This window comes from Dermacentor albipictus, chromosome 7 (assembly GCF_038994185.2).
Source record: "Dermacentor albipictus isolate Rhodes 1998 colony chromosome 7, USDA_Dalb.pri_finalv2, whole genome shotgun sequence".
NCBI lineage: Eukaryota > Metazoa > Arthropoda > Arachnida > Ixodida > Ixodidae > Dermacentor > Dermacentor albipictus.
In genome coordinates, this window is record NC_091827.1 from 124,456,769 (window position 1) to 124,470,366 (window position 13,598).

Here is a 13,598-nt window from a genome sequence, read left to right on the forward strand (position 1 = left end):
ATTTGAGGTGAGATAAAACTGTGTCCATCATGCGTTGAAATGTGGCCGGAGCGGAACACAATCCAAAAAGGAGGACCTTAAATTGATAGAGACCGTCGGGTGTTATAAACGCCGTTTTTTCCTGGTCCCGTTCGTCAACTTCAATTTGCCAGTACCCACTACACAGATCCATTGAAGGAAAGTAACGGGCATGTCGCAGGCGATCCAAGGAGTTGTCAATTCGAGGAAGTGGGTAAACGCCTTTTTTCGTGACCTTGTTCAGTTTGCGATAATCGACACAGAATCGTGGTGAACCGTCTTTTTTTTTAACTAATACAACAGATGAAGCCCAAGGACTTGTCGATGATGAAATGACATCATCGTCGAGCATTTGTTTAACTTGATGACGAATAGCATCCTGTTCTCTCTGCGACACGCGATAAGCGCGTTGGCGAACAGGTTGGACGGTCGGTTCAGTGGTGATTCTGTGTTTGATTAAAGGAGTCTGTTTGACCTTCGACATGGTGGCGAAACAGTCGCTAAATGACGATAGCAAAATGAGGAGCCTCTACTCCTCATTATGGTCTAGCTGTGGGTTGACGTTGATGTGACTGGTCAAGTCCACATCGCTGGGTTCCGGAATCGAGATTGTCGTTACCAAAGCACAGGCATTGGACTCGGCCACCATATCAAAGTAGGCCATGGTGGTATGCCTCGCAAAGTGCTTGTATTCCTCACTGAAGTTGGTAACTAGAATCGTGGTTTGCCTATGTTGGAGCTCTACGAGACCTCGTGCGACGCTGACTTCGCGATCCAGCAATATGGTGAGGTTACCTTCGGCGATGCCTATTCCTAGTTGGTCTTGGGGACATTCAAGGAGGACGATGATGCTACTTCAAGGCGGTAACGTCACGCAGTCATCGACCACGCGTAAAGCCGCACGGTGATGTTCATCCTCCACACTCGAATCTGAAGAAACATAGTTAGAAAAAGTCACGAACAAGTCCCGAAGGTTAATGATCGCCTCATATTTCTGGAGAAAATCCATGCCCAGTATAACTAGCCGAGAACACTTGCGCAGCACAAGGAAAGACGCTACGAAAGTCGAAGTAGAAATTGCAAGTCTGGCGGTGCATCGTCCAATGGGTGACACGAGGTGTCCTCCGGCTGTAATCAGATGTGGGCGTCCCACGCTGTCAGCACCTTGCGTAGCCAAGAGGCCAGTGAGGCACTCATAACCGAGTAGTCAGCTCCCATATCGACAAGTGCAGTTACCGGATAAGCGTCGATGGAAGCAGTAATAGCAGCAGAAGTTCTTTTAGCAGTTTCGAATGAAGGCGTCAGCGATACGTCGTGAGGGGATGGCGTAGGCGTAGGATATTTGACGGTTCGCACGACGGCGGCCTCAGCCCTGGAGGTCGCCGTTTTCAGTTTCCCCGGTGGGGCTTCCACCGTTGACTCCAGCGGAATCAAAGGCGGGTTGAGCACGGTTTGGTGACGCGTACTGACGAGGTGAAGGCGACCGTGACTGTCTTCGCTGTGGGGCAGGAGGAAGCCGGTTACTTTCTAAGTATTGCTCGATTTCGTGCGGGCGTTTGTCATAGCGCGGGCAACGGGCATCCGGATGGTATCCCCGCAGACCAATCCATCGGTACTGGCAGTCTTGATACACGTGACCAGCCTCCCCTCAGTGATAGCACAGCGGACTGTTGTCGAGGGCGCGCCATACTGTAGATTTGCGCGGACCAGGATGAAAGGGTGCTTGCGGATTCGTGCGGTGGATCGGACTTGGGGAGCGTCGAGAAATCCCAGCAGGCGGCTGCGAAAAACGGCCCGTCGACGGCGTGCAAGCCCGAAGAGCATCCGTGTACGAGAACGTGGGCGGTTCGAGTCGTGTTGGTGGAGAGGGATGAACCACTTTGCCGATTTCTTCGTGAATGACATCTGTAAGAACAGCGGCACTGGGAGGTGCCGGAGCCAATGCATAGGACTTCTGCAGTTCTTCTCGAACAATTTGTTGTATTAGCTCGGTAAGGGACTCCCTGTCATCATTTGCAGGTACCAGAGAGCATGCAGCAGTCATGGTGGTCTGGAGTTCATACTGCGAGAGCCGCTGCTGAAGCATACTGTCACGTGGTGGTGACTTTGAAGAACACAGTAGCAGTACTGTGAAAGACAAAACTAGCTTTTATTGGGCGAACCTGTGCCCACAAAAACAGGCTACACTTATAGCACAACGATAGCGGCTAACACGGTCGGCGATCGTCGAAAATCTGATCAGTGGGTCAAGCGCGTTGGCTTTTATACAGCAGTCGTCGAATGTTCCAGACTAATCGTTCGGGCCCGCGTGCCTTCCACAAAGTTCTACACCATTCGCGTCACACGATAAAATCAGATAACATAAGGTTAGGCAACAACAGAAAGTGGATAGAAGCCTCGATAACTTTCTAGAAACTTTGGATACATGCAGGCGCGACCCGCGCTGTGCGATAACATTTGTTAGGCGGCGAAAGGTGGTCACCTGATAAAGCTAAGTACATGTGTCAATACGTTCCATGACTGTTGCCTCACGAACGAACTGAGAGACTGTTGTAGGAGGATTGTGCATGAGGCCCTCGAAAAGCTGTTTCTTTACGCCTCGCATTAACAGACGCACCTTTTTGTCTTCTGGCATTAGTGGATCGGCCCGACGGAACAATCCCGTCATGTCTTCGAAGAACATGGCGACGGTTTCGTTTGGCATTTGGAACCTCGAAGACAGTGCCTGTTCGGCTCTTTCTTTCCTTTGGGGAGTGCTGAAGGCTTCACAATGCAGTCGGTAAAACTCCTGCCAGCTGGTAAATGAGGTTTCGTGGTTCTCGTACCATACTCTCGCCGCATCTAAAAGGGAAAAGTAGACGTTCTTCAACTTATGGTGATCGTCCCAGTCGTTAAAGGCGGCGACCCGGTCGAAATGGTCCAACCAGTCTTGAACGTTCTCAAAGGCGTCGCCATGGAACGGGTTAGGCGTGCGAGGCGCGTTGAGAATGCATGGTACGGCAGCATTTTGGATCCCCTCGGTTTGGCTTGTGGTACTTGTTGACATCTTCCTCACGGAGCTTGCCAAGGGACTGTATTGCGGTGGAAGACCTTGGAAGCAACGGCTGCTTCGATAGATTTCTGCCGTCGCCGAGGTACTGGCGTTGGTAGCTTCTGTTACAGGACCCGTAGGCATATGGATGCGTACCAAGCACTTCCACCAGTTTGTCACGAGAGGAAAAGCCAGTCAGTCAGTTCTAAGCGAATGGCCATTTACAGTTCGTTTTTGCAGCAGCTGCCACGCACACTTCTTCTTTCTCGACTTCTAGCGTAACTAGTGCGTGCCAATATGTAGTTGCAAAAGATACATGCAAATTCAGATCATTTTTCGGGCCCCCATAGTTCAAGATGTGTGAGTTATAAATAGGTCCCTGTCGGGCCAATATTAATATAACTATGAGAAGCATTTCCAGGCGATATCACTTATTGTAATAGTAATCAGCAAAATATATATATATATATATATATATATAGGGAGGGAGAGAGAGAGAGAGAGCAAAAAGCTAGATCATCTCATCTGCATCTGTGGTTTGCCCCCCAGTCTATAAATAGTCGGTACGCCATGTGGAGATGGGTTTGCACACGGCTCACCCTACGAGCGACAGTCAGGAAAGGGCACGACGCTCCTCCACTCTGCAACGCACAAAGGCACTACGGCAGGCTTCATCGACTCTCCGACACGACGCAGAGAAGGCTCCAGAGTCAGATCACCAACAAACGCGGGTTTATCCACCCAAAATACAGCCCAGTGCGACAGTCACGGCGCTTACGGGCAAAGGCTCACTGCAAGACCGATCGAGTACGTGCGCCCGCTGCGCTAGGGCTAACCAGTAAGCGGACCACCAAACGCGAGAATGAGAAGTCGCGGGAGCATAGGTCCCATGTAGCGAACTCGTTGCAGGCGTGTAAGCATCTGCCACAGCGATGAAGTGCTCAGCGGAAGTGAGCTTGGGTGGAGAGGGCGCCTGGGGGTTGCCACTCAGGAGGCCAATCAGGGTGCATCCCGGCAACACTTGCTCACTTGGTGATTTGAGCCGGGGAGAGAGAAGCACGGTTTGCAAGGGAAAGCAGCTCCGGTGCGCTAGCCATGTCCGCCATGTTGCCTTTATGGCGGCGGTTCCCGGAGATTGGGCTAAGCACAGCACGCGGGCTGGAGGAACGAGGCGCGGGAAGGCACCTCGATCCCAACAGACACTGGACAATACTGCCACGAACATGCGAGCCAAACGTGGGTCACTCCAATGCATGCAGCAGGGAGCCAGTAGTGTCACACAAATCATTGTTGGCTCTCTCCCAAGGGTTTCAAGGCTCCCTCTGTTATGCCACAGACCTGCACAACAGCTTAATAATGCCAGCCGTTGGGCAATTGTTTATGATTGTGAGTTACTTCAGAGTGAAAATGTTCCTAACACATGCACACCCCTCCAATCTTCAACTAAGATGGATAGTTTGACGAGTCGTTCGGGTAACATACTTCGTTGCAGTGCGAAAAGATGCATATGTAAACAGGAAAGGTTCACCTATTGTTTCTTGTCTACTAGTGCATCTTCTCATGCTGCAACGAAGTACAGTAAACCCCTGTTAACTCGAAGCTGTAAAACCAGACAAAAATTCAAGATAAGCAGAGGTTTGAGATAAACAAACTCACAAATACAGAAGCCTGCTGGCAATTCCACCAGTAATATTCTCAGTCACTTTAGCGTGCATTGGCACCGGATAAGCCTGCACGTTTATGGGCAGCAGCATTACTGGCACTGTGCCAAGACAGCATGCTTGGCAGAGTCAGGACGTTTGGTCCTAATGCGCTATTTGAAGCCAGTCATTCAAACATAACCAGTTCCAGACATCCCAGGAGCTGATGCAACTTTGAAAACCAGAAATGCAGAAGAGCGCAATTGTCACAGCTTTAGCACACGCCCACAAGTGATGTGGCATTTACGTCTCATCATTGTGCAAGTTTGAGGCACAAATCCTTATCAAGCCGCAATCTCGCTGATACACTGAGGCATGGCTGTGGGCTTGTATGCTGGCTTCTTTTGGGCGCAGCACATGGGCTGATCATGCCTGCTCAAAAGTGTCGATCATCTTGCCCCTGTTTACAATTATTACGTCACACTGATGTGTCACTGACGGCATCCTAAATTAGAGGTGAAAAAAAAAAAGGCTCCTAACTCGTCGCTGCAGCTAGCTTCTTGCTGCCACATGGGGACCCAACGAAGTGGCAGCAAACAGCCTAACAAGTGTGCGCGAGTGGTGATAGAAAGAAGGAAAAAGGATAGGAGGGGAACTGGGGCCCAGCAAGGCACCAGGCTCAGCTTTTCAACAAGATTTTGAGATATCTGGAGTCCCGACAAAAAAGCTTTTCGAGATAAGAGGTGAAAAAGAGGTTGAATCACGAGGGCCAGAAAAAATTTTTGGCTTGACCGATATTTTAAGTTCCTATTAACCAGGGCTTAAAGTGCGTCTTCTATCAAGTGAGGAAGCAGCAGATATTGAGTTCCATGGTACTGGTTATGTAAACAGGTTACAGTTGAAGAGAACTGCTGACCGGAGGGGACCAAGACAAGAGGAAGGACAGGACAAACTATGGAATAAAGGATGGAGTGCTTCGTGTGAAGCTTGAGTCTTCATTACACGACATTTAACGCAAGTGCACTGTGGAAAGAAGCAAATAGGCAGGAACACTGCCATTAGCTCTGCTACAGTTAAGTGAGAATGTTGCATTAAGGATGAACGAGGTTAGTAAACATTGTATTCAATTTATTTCCATTATTACTAGGTCTATATTAAATATGCAGGGTCCCTCTAAATGCATCTGATATCCTGAAACACTGCAGCGATGTTTTCGAGCCTGTGTGTTTCCCTCCAAGGCAGAGTAACTACAGATGATCTCTTAAATTTGGCAAGACAAATGCAAGAAAAGTTCACATTTTAACTCTTTAGGTGCAACGTAAAAGCTGGGCATGCTGGTTATAGTCTACTTTGGGACGTACTAGTGTAACAATAAGACACAACACGTAGAAGAGGTCTGAACACATGCTAAATTTACCTGGTTTATTTGCCAGACGAAGTATGACAAACAAATACAGTAGGACCTCGATACGATCCCATTACGAACGATTTCCCGGCCCCAACATTCGGGATTGAGGACACGAAAAATGACCCAATACCATTGCCTCACTGACATTAACGCCAAAATAGAAGAGCTTGTCACCAACAAACGATCCTTGTCCTCGAGTTCGGTTAAGAGCACATGCAAGCCGGTAGTCGTCGGTTCGTTTTCTTGCAAGGCTTCGGTTGCAGCAGCGATGACGCGAGTAGCAGCAGTTTGAATGACGTGCTGATGGCATAGTCTGTCCATGATTGGTTGTGCAGACGGCAGCCTCCTTCACGGGTTTCACGCCACCATAATGTGAGGAACGAGGCCGACTCCTTTATTGGGACCCCTTTTCCCTGGCTCATGGTTACCAAGCACTTCCCCTGTTCACAACACTCACCGTTTTTACCTGTTCATACGTTCCCAGAAAACAAAATTTTTTGGCATTGGCAACGGCAATGCATTGAACACTCTTCTGTCCTTTTTTTCCCATTGCACACGTGGCTATGTAGAGGTTCTAAAAATCACAAAGCTGTCTTCTTGTTCCCATGCTTACCATTGTGCACCCCCATTGCGGATGTATTGCAGTAAACGAACTTCTGGGGAACCAGGTCGCAGCAGGGTGTTCTCGACGAACTCCGCCACTTCGGCTCCGCTACCTTTCAGCAGAGCTTTCCTTTCAGCAAAGCAGGTGAGGTAGTCCGTCGCCAAGACTATCCACTTATTTCTGGATGTTGACGTCAGAAAGAGTATCAGCAAGTCCATCCTGATCTGCTGAAATGGTCGGCAAGGAGGATCTATCAGCTGTAGTAATACTGCTCGCCTTATCAGTGGTGTCTTGCGTCGCTGACAGTCTCGGCATATCTTGATGTAACGGGCAACGTCGGCGGTCAGGCACGGCCAGTAATACTTTTCCTGCATCCTCGATAGCGTCCGGGAGAAACTGAGATGTCCAGCAGTTGGATTGTCATGTAGGGCTTGTAGTACTTCTGGACACAGTGCCGAGGGAACAACAAGAAGGTAGTCGGCACGAACTGGTGAGAAGTTTTTTTTGAGTAGGTTATTTTGAAGAGAGAACTGAGACAATCCCAGCTTAAATGTCCGAGGGACAACATCGGTGTTCCCTTCCAAATACTCGACAAGGCTTTTTAGATCCAGGTCTGATTGTTGTTGTTCAGCGAAGTCTTCCACGCTTATTATTCCAAGGAAGCCATCGTCATCCTTGTGACCTTGCGGCGGCAAGTCAATGGGGACGCGTGATAGGCAATCAGCATTAGAGTGTTTTCACCCGGACTTGTAGGTTACAGTGATGTCATATTCTTGCAGTCTGAGGCTCCATCGTGCCAGCCATCCTGAAGGGTCCTTCAAAGTAGCTAGCCAACACAACGCGTGATGGTCACTGACAACTTTGAATGGGCTGCCATATAGGTAAGGGCGGAATTTCGCTGTAGCCCAAATGATTGCGAGGCATTCCTTTTCAGTTGTAGAATAATTGTCTTTCACTTTTGACAGTGACCGTCTAGCATAAGCTATCACCTGTTCATGTCCGTCTTTCTTCTGGACTAGGACGGCACCGAGGCCTAGGCTACTTGCGTCAGTGTGGATTTCGGTATCAGCGTCTTTGTCGAAATGTGCAAGTACCGGCGGTGACTGCATTGTTCGTGACGTTTTGGTTCTTGAAATGCCTCAGCCTGCGGCATTTGCCATTTGAACTCGATATCACATTTAGTGAAATGTGTCAGCAGCTCAGCGATGCGTGAAAAAGTCCTTGACAAAGTGCCTGTAGCAGGCACACATGCCAAGGAATTTACGCACTGCCTTCTTGTCAATGGGCTGTGGGAACTTTGCAATGGCAGCTGTCTTCTGCAGGTCGAGGTACACACCAGATTTGCTCATGACGTGGCCGACGAACAGAAACTCATCGTAAGCAAAGCAGCACTTTTCTGGCTTCAGAGTGAGCGCTGATGACTTGATGGCCTCTAGTTCTGTTGCGAGCCGCCTAAGGTGATTGTCAAAATTTCCAACGAAGACGACAACATCATTCAAGTAAACAAGGCAGGTCTGCCACTTCCATCCTGCTAAAACCATGTCCATCACGCGCTGGAATGTTGCAGGCACCAAGCACAGTCCGAATGGCATGACCTTGAACTCGTGGAGGCCGTCTAGCGTGATGAAAGTGGTCTTTTCGCGATCTCTCTCGTCCACTTCTATTTGTCAGAAGCCAGACTTGAGATCCATCGACGAGAAGTAATTTGCTTTACAGAGCCGATCTAATGCGTCGTCTATCCGTGGTAGGGGGTATACATCCTTCTTTGTGATCTTGTTCAGTCGACGAAAATCAACACAGAAACGTAACGTTCCGTCCTTTTTCTTCACCAGGACAACAGGGGATGCTCACAGGCTTTTCGACAGCTGGATGATGTCGTCATGCAGCGTTTCGTCAACTTCTTGCCTTTAGCTTCACGTTCTCATGTCGAAACTCGGTAAAGGCTCTGACGAAGAGATCGAGCACACTCTTCGGTCATTATGCAATGCTTTGCAACTGGTGTTCTTCGAATCCTCGATGACATAGAAAAGTACTCTTTGTATCATCTGAGAAGATTTCTGAGCGGTTGCTGCTCGCTCACGGGGAGGCTTGGATTTATGTAGAAGTCTGGTTCGGGAACTATGCTTGTCGGGGTAAATGAGGTGGAATCCGAGAGGGCAAACGCATGGCTGGTGTTGTAGCTTCGACGGGGCGGCCGGATGAAAGGTTTACGGCATGAGGCCTAACGGCCGGGGCGTGCAGCGCCGCAAGAAAGAGCCGGACTGCTCCAGTCGGGGACCAGACGAAGAATGTTCTTTTATTTCTGTGAAGGGAAGCAGGAGGCAACTTACAGCGTTTGACGCTGAGTGGCGCCCTGACGTAAATGACCCAAAACTGAAACCAGGAGCTAACACAGGATACCACATCACCTCTCCCTTGAAAGGAAAAATGCTCTATTCGCTTTCCTCGCAACAAAAGTGAGTCACGAGTCAAAGAACACACGTTAGCACTGTAACACACATGATTAGTGGTGACCTCTTTATACAAGAGAAAATGATATTTCCGGCTTCCCCATATAAAAAAAAAAACGCACATGAACACTGAATATGAGTTATTGCACTCCAGTTCTGCAGTTCCAGTACCCGTCTTGGGAAGACGATGAGATGCAGCCTTGCACACAGATCATACATGAAAAAACATTCAGAGCACAAAAGTAGACAGTGCAAACATCTGTGTACCCCCTAGGACAGCACTGATGGGTGGCTCATTCGCCCTGAGCCTGACTCGAGACAGTCTCTGTGGCTGTCGTGGATTTGGCATTGTGCGTAAAAGCACTTTACACTCCGCAGTCCCCCCGTAAGAATGGTAATGACTGTTAATGTTAAAAAGTTTTTGGCATGAAAGACAAATTAGTATGGCGGTCAGCACCGTAGTAATGATGTGCGCACTGCACGATTACGCTACAAGAAACGTAATGTATCCCCTATACCAGTAGTAACTGGAAGAAAAGGTGGGAGACAATCATCAAGGGAAGGGTAGCCACTGGAGCGACTCTTTTCAGTGAATTTTCCAAGAAAATCCTGTAGCGGAGGGCATTTCACAAGTTTGGATGCATTCCATCGTTTGCCATTTTCCAGCGTGAAAGTATTGCGACCTACCCTACAGTAAATCTTAAATGGTCCCGCGTATTTAGGAGTGGACTTTCTCGAGTTGCGTACTCGGACAAGATCTGGACGAAATCGAGGGCATTTTGATACACGACGACGGTCCACGTACGTCTTAACACTTTTGACGTAAGAGCCGAATTCGCATGCAATTACCTCCTTAATAGTCTGGAAGCTATACTCGGTATCCTGATCCCAGACAAACGGTTGTCCTTGCTTTAGCAGTTTCCTAAGTGGCTCTGTCAATTCAGCGTACTGGGGAATCAGTTTAGCGTAGTATTGCGTGACACCGAGAAATGAATGCAGCGACTTCTTGTCAGTTGGCTGCGGTGCCTCAACAACTGACTGAACTTTGTTTTCTAGGGGCGAAATACCGTTTGCAGCGCAGGCTTGCTTACGGAGAACCCGAGCTTGAGGACGCAGTTTCGCCGAGACTGGTCACATTGAAGCTCGAAGATGAACATCGTGGATGAAGTCCTTTACAAGTCCCGATTGTCCTGAGTACGGCTGGGCGAACTCCGAGGGAGCGTTGTGCGGGAGAGACAGAAACTAAACGCTTGGGTCAGCTGGAACTCCTGACATCTGTTGGCATGTAGCGAAATCAAGCTGCGTATGAGCAGGGGACTGTCGATGCTTTCAGTTGCTCGAACGGCAAACTGAAGCGAAATGTCCTACTTTTCCATGCACGGCAGGAAACGTGCTTGGCTGGACAGCCTGGATCAGATGCGATGTGGTGAGGTGAACAACATCGTAGCAATGGCCCGCAATGTCTCGACTGGCTTTGCGGAGTTCGGGCCGCGCGCCATGTTGGCCGGCCGCTCGAGGATGCGAGTGTCCGCCACGCCGTTGATCGCCATCTTGAAGGCGCCGGGTCGGGGGAGAAGGGGGGCGGGGACCGCCATCTTGCGCACCCGGGCGAGGAAGGAGATGGCTGGCGACGCCATCTTGGCGTTGCGTCGAGACGCGCTGAATAGACGAGCTGCTGAAGACTTGAAGTTCCTTGTCAACTTGCTCCACGCTTCGTCCGATTTCCTCGGCTTTCTTGAGCGTGAGGGACGATCCTTCATATAGTAGCCGTTCTCATACTCTTTTTGATGCGACGCCTTGGAGGATTTGGTCGCGAAGAGGCTTGTCGTGCCAAGCGCCGAACGCACAAGCAGGCGCTAGCCTTTGTAGCGTGGTGACGAAGTCCTGGAAGGTTTCCCCAGGTAGTTGCTTCCTGTTCCGGAAGATAATGCGGTGAACCAGGGAATTGGAGCTTTCTTCGTTGTGCTGATCGAAGATGTGAAGCATGTCTTCGAACGTAGCGGCGGTCTGGTCCGTTTGCGACGCGAGGCCATAGTAGAGACGCTGCCCCTCAAAGCCTAAATTGCTCAGTAAAATGGCTTTCTTCTTCTCGTCTTGTAATGCTTCGCATCCGGTCGCCTGAAGAAACGTGCAAAGAGAATGTTTCCATGTGAGCCACGGTACCGGAGGAGTACCGGGTAATGCAAGGAAAGGCGGCATGGGTGGTGCGAACGCCATGCTGGGCACAGAGAACAAAGGCGGGGGAGCTGCGATGGACGACGTCGAAGTGGACGTAGTGTCTTGCATGCCGGAAGCAGGGGAGCAGCAGAAGTAGAAAGGCAAGGGGGCGTAAAAAAGTAAAGTGAGCGGTTTACCTCGTCGCCAGTTTGTTGTAGCTTCGACGGGGCGGCCGGATGAAAGGTTTATGGCATGAGGCCTAACGGCCGGGGCGCGCAGCGCCGCAAGAAAGAGCCGGACTGCTCCAGTCGGGGACCAGACGAAGAATGCTCTTTTAGTTCTCTGAGGGGAAGCAGGAGACAACTTACAGCATTTGACGCTGAGTGCCGCCCTGACGTAAATGACCCAAAACCGAAACCAGAAGCTATCACAGGATACCACAGCTGGCTCCTTCAATTTCCTCTATGTATGCAATCATCGTGCCCTTGTTGACATGCTTGAACTCCTGGCTGAAATTGGTCAGCATCACTTTTGCTTTTTCTCCATGCAGTTGAGCGATCCCACTTGTGATGCAAATTTCCCGATCGAACAGCAAACGTTAAAATCCTCGATGATGCCTTGTATGTCTGCAGGTGTTTCGGTGCCGACGGAAATAACATTGCTGGAGCGAGGCGGGATGCTCACTTGATCTTCGAGCACACTCAATGCACGGTGACTACGACAGCTCTCCCACAGTATCTCTTGATCTTCCAACAGCTTCATTGACTTCTGTTATAGCATGACGTCGCATAGCACTGCACAGCCAGTGCGCCTATTCCTTTTGTATGGATTACGTGATCTTTTGTCTATATATGTTCACTGTCAAATAAACGGTCATCCTTTAGCTTGTTGGAATACTGCCTGTCCACTTTATTGCACTGGCGACGAAGATGGAATGTGCCCGCTTCCACTAGCTCAGTACGGAAGCAGTATCATAGACGATCGGTGGCCGACAGCCACGGAAAGGAAAGCGGCAGGAGCCATGACCTGGAACGGATGAAATTATCAGTACCACAGCAACGAGGCAATACAGTCATCGGGAGAGCGAACCAATAAGTATACAGTGGTGGTGGTGGTAAAATTTATACAGTCAATTCACTGGAAATGGCACTTCTAGGGAAGCTAGACGAGTACGACGAGAAGGATCAGAATTTTCAATCCTATTTAGAACGCTTTGAGCACTTCATCACAGCAAACAATATCAGAGAGGAAAAGAAGCTGACCGTATTCTTGAGCGTGATAGGAGCACGAATGCATGAGGTGCTCAGAAGTTTGGTAGCACCCGCCGTTCCTGGGGACAAATCCTTTGAAGAGGTGACAGTGCTGTTGAAGAAGCACTGTAGTCCAAGCTGTTCGGTCATCGCCGAAAGTTGCAAGTTTAACAGGCAAGCACAAGAGTAACAAGAAAACGTCGAGGACTTCATAGCGGCCTTAAAGCATTTAGCAAGGAAGTGCGATTTCGGTCTGTTCCAGCAAGATGCACAGCGGGACAGATTAGTGGCAGGTATAGGACGCGAAGAAACGCAACTCGCCCTGTTCGCCGAAGAAAATTTAACCTTTGAAAAGGCGTGCAAGATAGCCTTGGACTGGGAGCAGGCTGCACGACAAACAGCGATACTGCATGCAGAAGGCAAGGAAGCAGTGCTGCATGCCATGGCAATAAGAGGACAGGGAACTGTAAAGAAATGGAAGCTTTGGAAGTTCAAGGACATTAAGCGAGTCTGCGAAAGATGTGGCAAGATACACGCCACTAGTGTTTGCTGGTATAAGAATGTCCAGTGTCACAGCTGTTCACAAATTGGCGATTTACAGAAGATGTGTCCCAGTAAACGCACAGAACTAAAGACTGCGAACATGGTGGACTGCTCTGATAGTGAGTCTGCATTAGAAGTGTACCATGTTATTAATACAGTCTGTTCTGGATACGAAGTGCAAGTAAATGTAGAAGGGAAAGACATCTACATGAAGATGGATATGGGAGCTGCTGTAACCCTAATTCCTGAGAGTGTTAAGCTGTGCTGTAACCCTAATTCCTGAGAGTGTTAAGCTGAACACATTTCCTCATGTTAGGTGCGAGCCATCGCGAGTCACCCTAAGAACATACACTGGGGAACCCGCTCCAGTGAAGGGGCAATGCAACATTTTCATGACTGGACACCAATCTTTGCGACTGCCAGTTATCACTGTCAAAAATCTCAGCAAACAGCTCCCACTGCTGATGGGGCGAAATTGGCTCGAGAGGCTAGGGCTT

General features: G+C 49.4%; 1 protein-coding gene and 1 pseudogene across 4 annotated transcripts in view; one reads left to right on the plus strand and one right to left on the minus strand.

Moving 5' to 3' along the window:
- Window positions 1-13,598, minus strand: part of LOC139048149 (nuclear exosome regulator NRDE2) — a 297,571-nt gene that overhangs the window by 125,745 nt on the left and 158,228 nt on the right. The window lies entirely within an intron of this gene.
- On the plus strand, window positions 12,452-13,384 carry LOC139047460 (uncharacterized; annotated as a pseudogene).